We start from the raw sequence: 6,200 nt of genomic DNA, 5'->3' as shown, positions 1-6,200 counted from the left end.
GTGTGTTTACACCACCGCTTTCAGCTTTTTGTGGGTCCATACCTAGAAGGGGAGTTGCTGGGTCACATGGCATTTCTCTTTTTTTTTTTTTTTTTAAAAAAAAAGTTTTTTAAAATTTCTTATTGAATTTTATTTTATGTGTATACATGTTTTGTCTGCATTTATGTCTGTGTACCACAGGCAGGGGTATCTGCAGACACCAGAAGATGTTGGATACCCTTGGAACTTAAGTCGTGAGCCACCCTGTGGGCACTGGGAATTGAACCTGGGTCCTCTGGAAAAGCAGCCAGTGCTCTTAACCACCGAGCCATCTCTCCAGGCCATGTGGCATGTCTATGGTTAGCTTTTTGAGGAACTGCCAAGGTCGTTTCTAGAACTATACCATTTTACATTTCCCACCAGCAACTCCCAGCGTTGCGTTGGCCACAAACTTACCGATCCTTTTTATTAAAAAACAGCCACCCCCAGCGACGTGAAGGGCTAGCCCACTCTGGGTCTGACTTGCATTTCCCTGATGTCTTATAAGGTTGAGCATCCATTCACATGCCTGTGGTCCCTTCCGCATCTTTGGAGAAAAGTCTACTCAAGGCCTTTGATCACTCTTGAACAGGGGTGTCTGTTTTTGTTGATGAGCTGTATGAGAACTGTATGTATTCCATATATTAATCCCTATCACATGAGGTGTCTTTGTCCACCCTTGCGTCATCTTCCCACTCTTGGGAGTCTCTTTTCACACAGTGTCCTCACCCTGGGTATTCTCCTGCCCAGCTTACACACACAAGTGCTTTGCTGTCAGTTTCTCAAGCAGCATGTGAAAGGCAGGCTCCTGGTTTTTGCTTTGTTAAGATGTCTTTTTTATTTTATCTGTATGGGTGTTTTACCATGTGGGTTTAAGTGTGCCACATAGGTGTTTATTGCTCTCAGAGGTCAGAAGAGGCATCAGAGCCCCTGGACCTGGAACCACAGACAGTTGTGAGCTATTATGATGCTAGAAATTGAACCCAGATCCTCTGCAAAAGTAGCAAATGCTTTTAACCACTGAGCCATCTCTCCAGCCCCTGGTTTCTGGTTTTAACGTGTTTTTATTTTCCAGGCAATGTAGTTAAACGAAAGTCAACTTAGGTGGCATTCTTAAATCCCCACCTGCTCTCAAGAGGCAGAGCTATAGCAGTTTGCTATTCACTCAGCTCTTCCCTCACGCCGATATGTAAAACACTGATCATAATTGGATTGTTAATTGACGTAGGAAGATCTAGCCCACTGTGGGCAGCACCATCCCCTAGGCAGGGGTCATGAACTGTGTACGACAGGAGAAAGCAACATGAAAGCAAGCAGGCAGTGAGGCAGGGTGTTTATTTTCTTTCTTTGCTCTTGACTGTGGATGGGCTGGGAGTAGCTGCTTCGAGTTCCTGCCTGGACATCCCCTCAGGGACCCACGGTAACCTGTTGATTGGTAAGCCAAATCAGCTCTTTCCTCCCCTAGGTTGCTTTTGATCAGGATGTTCTGTTAAGCCACAGAAATGATGCCAGGACACCACTCACCCCCTAACTCCAGCAGCCGTGGCTCTGTTTTCCATGTCTATCACTTTGGCATCTCAAGAATATTCTGTGCATAGAACCAACAGCATGTGACCTCCAGGGTCAAACTGTTCTGCAGGTCGGTGGTTTGCTTCCTTTAATTGCTAGGATGTAGATGCACCCTACTTTTTAACTGTTCACTCACTGAAGGATATCTGGGTTGTGTCCAGCTTGGGAACCAACCCTAAGTATTTTGTGAGTTTTAATTTTTGGAAAGACTTTTTTTTTAAAAAACATATATTCCTAAATTGGTCACTAGTGTCTAGGAACAAAACCTTTTCACACAATGTCCCTATGGTTCCTCATGGGACCTCTCTGTAGTAAGTGGCATTTAAAGACATTGGAGCTAAAAGAGAAGGAAGCCTAGGTCCAAACACAGGTCCTCTGGACCCAACTGCCCATTACATCACACATCCCCTGCATGCCAAGCAGAGTTCTGGAATGTGTGTGGATGACAGATGGCAGAGCGGCAGGGGCCTTCCTGTGGGGACCTGGCTGGCAGATTCCAGAAGAGCTGTGCAGCAGCAGCCTCTGTTCCCAGGCTGTCAGCTCTGTCTCACAGGCTGCCTCTGCCATGTCCCCAAGGTCCTTGACCTGCCTCTGAGATCACAGCCTAAGGGTCCAGCCCGGTAAACGCTGAAATGAGGTCATTAAAAGGCTAAAGGACCAATTTTGCAACAGGGTTGCTAAAGAGGTCAGGACAGAGAGAGCAAGGTGAGACGTGGAGGTGAGGATCTGAAGGTTAGGTTGGAGCCAGAGAGGCAGCAAACAGGTTCAGGAGGTAAGGAGGCCAGCCCCAAGGTACCAGGGTAAGGAGTGGCGTGCTTACACAGGGAGCCAGGCCAGGAGGCCGAGTTGAGCGGCCTGGCTAGTGGTGGGTATGAGGAAGAAGGTGGAGAATTGCAGGCACTCTGCAGGGTTCGAGGTGGCTGGGCGAGTGCCAGCATGTGCCTCATCCTTGGTGTCCCTGCTTATTTCCTTGCTGATCCCATTCAGGATTCATCATGGTGCCTGTAGGGTATTCCATTCTAGCTCAGCTGTGTCTGGAGACCACAAGATGCATGATTCCCATCCCGGCACCACCGGCATCCTAGAGAAGAGTCGCTGGGAAGAAGGAGGTGAGGGCCTCAAGATGGGAACAGTGAGAAGCACACCTCTCCCCCACTTGAAGCACTCAGTTCAGTGTGATTGCAGAGGTTGGGGCCAGGACCGATTTAGTGTCTTGGCTCTGTGACCATCCGTAGACTGGGACAATGATACGTTTACAGCTTCTCAGGTTGTAGGATGCTTATTTCTGGGACAATAAATTTATAGTTTCTCAGGTTGTAGGATGCTTATTTCTGGGACAACACATTCACAGTTTCTCAGGTTATAGGGTGCTTATTTCTGGGACAATACATTTACAGTTTCTCAAGTTGTAGGGTGCTTATTTCTGAAGATCTGGGGTGGCATAGTGGATGGTTTTACATGGTCTCTGAAAATACTTTACAATAGTGATAAATCACTGCAAGTTGTATTTCTCTCCTTTCATCTCCAGTTCTGATTAAATAAGGAAGTCTCTGGCTCTTGCGCTCCTGGTCCAGGCAACAAACCACCCCAATTAAAAAGGACTAAGGGGCCATGAGACGGCTCAACGGATAAAAGCAAGTGCTGTCAAGCTTGAGGGACTGAGTTCGAACCCCAGGACCCACATGGTACAAAGAGAGAACTGACTCCTGCAAGTTGCCCTCTGACCTCCACACATGAACACACAATAAATTAAAATGGTTTTTTTTTTTTTAATGAATAAAATGTCTGAGCTCGTATAACCAATTCAAGGGGAGGCAGTTCCAGGGACGTTTTAAAGATCCCTGGGTTCACTCCAGATCTGCTCGGACTTGGATTGTAGATCCATTCCCTCGTGGCTACAAAAAGGTTGCCGGAACACTGGGTTCCGTCTACACACACATGACCTTATCTAAAGACATTGAGGGTAACTTACATAAAGGTTTGTGCTTCGTCTGGAGTGGTGGGTCCTCCTAGAGGGAGTGAGTCAGTCCCTCCCGCATTGCACAACCCTCGCCATCATGGGTTTCCAACGCTTCTGAGCGATGATGAAGAACACACCACTGTAGGTGTGCTGCACCGCGATCATTGGGCGCGCTGTTGAGCAACCATCGATCTCTAGGACCTCTCGTCTTGCAAAACTGAAACTAAGCCACTGGGCAGCTCCTTCCCCCACTGCCCCAGACAGCCACATTCTGTCAGCTCTCTCTATGAACTTGGCCTCTGGAAAACACCACGCAGAGAATGAAATCGTGTCCAACCTGTTGTTGTGAGACTTCGCTTAACCTGGCGCCCTAAAGCTTCCTCCACACCGGGAAATAGGACAGGATTCTCCTTTTTTTTTTTTTTTTTTTTTGCAGAGTTGAATAATATTCTATTGTGTCTACCACTTTTGTTTGTTTTTTAATCTGCTAGTTCCTTGGTGAACATGTTGCATGTTTCTGGGGTTTATTTAGCTTTTAAGCGTGGAAGTGAAACTTTCTCAAAAGCTTTCAAGAGGCCCCACTTAGACCTCAGCAGGCAGAGCTGGGTCAAACGCCCACACACCGGCCAAAGGGAAGCTGGGAAAGGGACTGCTGTGTTTTCGCTTCTGAAGACAGAGGAGGTTCTTCTGTTGGGAATGAGGTGGAAGGTGGGTGTTGAGAGGATCACAGTTTCTCGAGCTTGTGGCTAAAATGTCTCAGAATAGCCCAGACTCAAAACAGCATCCATGGGAATAGAGCTACATGTTGTTCTTTTTTTCAGTGAGGATCTCAACAGAGCCCAGCCTGGACTCACCTCTTGCCTCAGCTTCCTGAGGGCTGAGAGTACAGGTGTGAGCCGGCCAGCACAGTGTTGTGCTGAGTGTTGCCGCTGCTGATGAAACATGATAACGAGTATAATAATTCTTCTAGGAGGTCAAGGCCAGCCTGGGCTACATTGAGACCTGTTGTTAAAATATCTTTTCAGAGGGAGGCATGAACAATGTCTAACCTAAGTCCCCAGCGACAAACCAAGACGTGATTCCACCAAAACTGACTCTGGAGAACCAATGAGTTTGTTAGGCTTCATTTTAGAGCACAGGTCAGGGGTTACTTACGGGGGTGTAGGTGCCCCTTCACCAAGTAGGATACACCTGGAAAGCTTTTACTAGCAAAGATAAGGGTCTTCTCATACCAACATAGATGGGGCCTCCCCCAGCCTATATACTCTAGTCCTTCCCAGGGGTCACATACAAGGCAGAGTTACAACATGCAGCAGGTGGTAGGGAGTGGCTAGACACTCAGGTGAAGGTCTTGTGACCCTCTACTAGGGGATGTAAACAGTCAACAACCCCAGCTGGAAGGATCCTTTTGTAAGAAGTCACAGCTGAACTCCCCCCAAAATGGCAGTTGCTTGGCCCAGAGGATAGTCACTCCCAACACACCCTGTCTCAAAAACGAATTTACTCGAAAACAAACATGTTGGGATAGATTCTGAAGAGACGACCCTGCCCATAAAGTGCTTCCATGGCATGAAGACCTGAGTTTGAATCACCAGAGCCCATGTAAAATAGTTGGGAGTAATGACACATTTGTCTATAATCCCAGGACTAAGGAGACAGACAGCAGTGGATCCCTACAGCTCACTGCCAGGCCCATCTAGCCAATCCATGAGCCCCACATCCAGTGAGAGACTCTGTCCCGAAATATACGGTGGAGAGCAAATGTGTATACATATATACACAGGGATCATTGTGCTGAAGTAGAGCCTGGTGGTAGAGTTCAGGCTCAGCAGACACAAGGCCCTGAGTTTTATCCCCAGCACTAATAATAATAATAATAATAATAATAATAATAATAATAATAATAATAATAAAAACAGTAATAATTAGAGCCAGGTCTGGTAGTGTATACCTGTAATATTAGTACCCAGGAAGTTTTGAGGCAGGAATGTTGTGAGTTTGAAGCCAACCCGGACTACATAGCAAGCTCCAGGCCAACTTGAGCTACAGAATAAGAACTTGCCTTTAAAAATATATATTTACAACTCACCTGGGCTCACAGAGACTGAACCGACAATCATGGAGTCTGTACGGGTCTGACCTAGGCCCTCCGCATATGCCTTACGTTCGTGTAGGTAGGTCTTCTTGTGAGACTCCTAATAGTGGGAGCGGGGGCTGTCTCTGACTCTTTTACCTGCTTTTGGGACGCCATTCCTCCCATTGGGTTGCCTCACCCAGCCTTAATACAAGGGGAGGTGTCTAGTTTTCCTGCAACTTGATAAGCCTTGTGTGGTTGATATCCCTGGAAGGCCTGCTCTTTTCTGAAGGGAAAGGGAGGAGGAAGAGATGGGGGGGCGGAGACTGGGGGGAGAGGAGGGAGGGGAAACTATGGTTGGGACATAATATATGAGAGAAGAATAAATTTTAAAAATTAAAAAAAAAAAAAAAGATTTATTGGGTCAGCGGGAGGGCTAAGTGATGAAAGTGCTTGCTGCCAGGCTTGGGGACCCGAGTTCAATCCTCAGGACATACACAGTAGAATAAGAGAGTCAACTCCTACAGGTTTTGCTCTTTTCCACCCCCCACCCCTCCACACACACAAATAAATACATGT

General features: G+C 47.0%; 1 long non-coding RNA gene across 1 annotated transcript; it reads left to right on the top strand.

The window, feature by feature from the left end:
- Nucleotides 1-2,276: 2,276 nt before the first annotated feature.
- Nucleotides 2,277-3,934, top strand: LOC121825133 (uncharacterized). The gene is made up of 3 exons (XR_006067247.2): nucleotides 2,277-2,359; nucleotides 2,575-2,696; nucleotides 3,116-3,934. It is a non-coding gene; the product is annotated as an uncharacterized LOC121825133 (long non-coding RNA).
- Nucleotides 3,935-6,200: the final 2,266 nt, after the last annotated feature.

Source organism: Peromyscus maniculatus, chromosome 22 (assembly GCF_049852395.1).
Source record: "Peromyscus maniculatus bairdii isolate BWxNUB_F1_BW_parent chromosome 22, HU_Pman_BW_mat_3.1, whole genome shotgun sequence".
Classification (NCBI taxonomy): Eukaryota; Metazoa; Chordata; class Mammalia; order Rodentia; family Cricetidae; genus Peromyscus; species Peromyscus maniculatus.
Note: the sequence above shows the minus strand (reverse complement) of the source record. Positions and strands in the feature narration are given on the sequence as shown.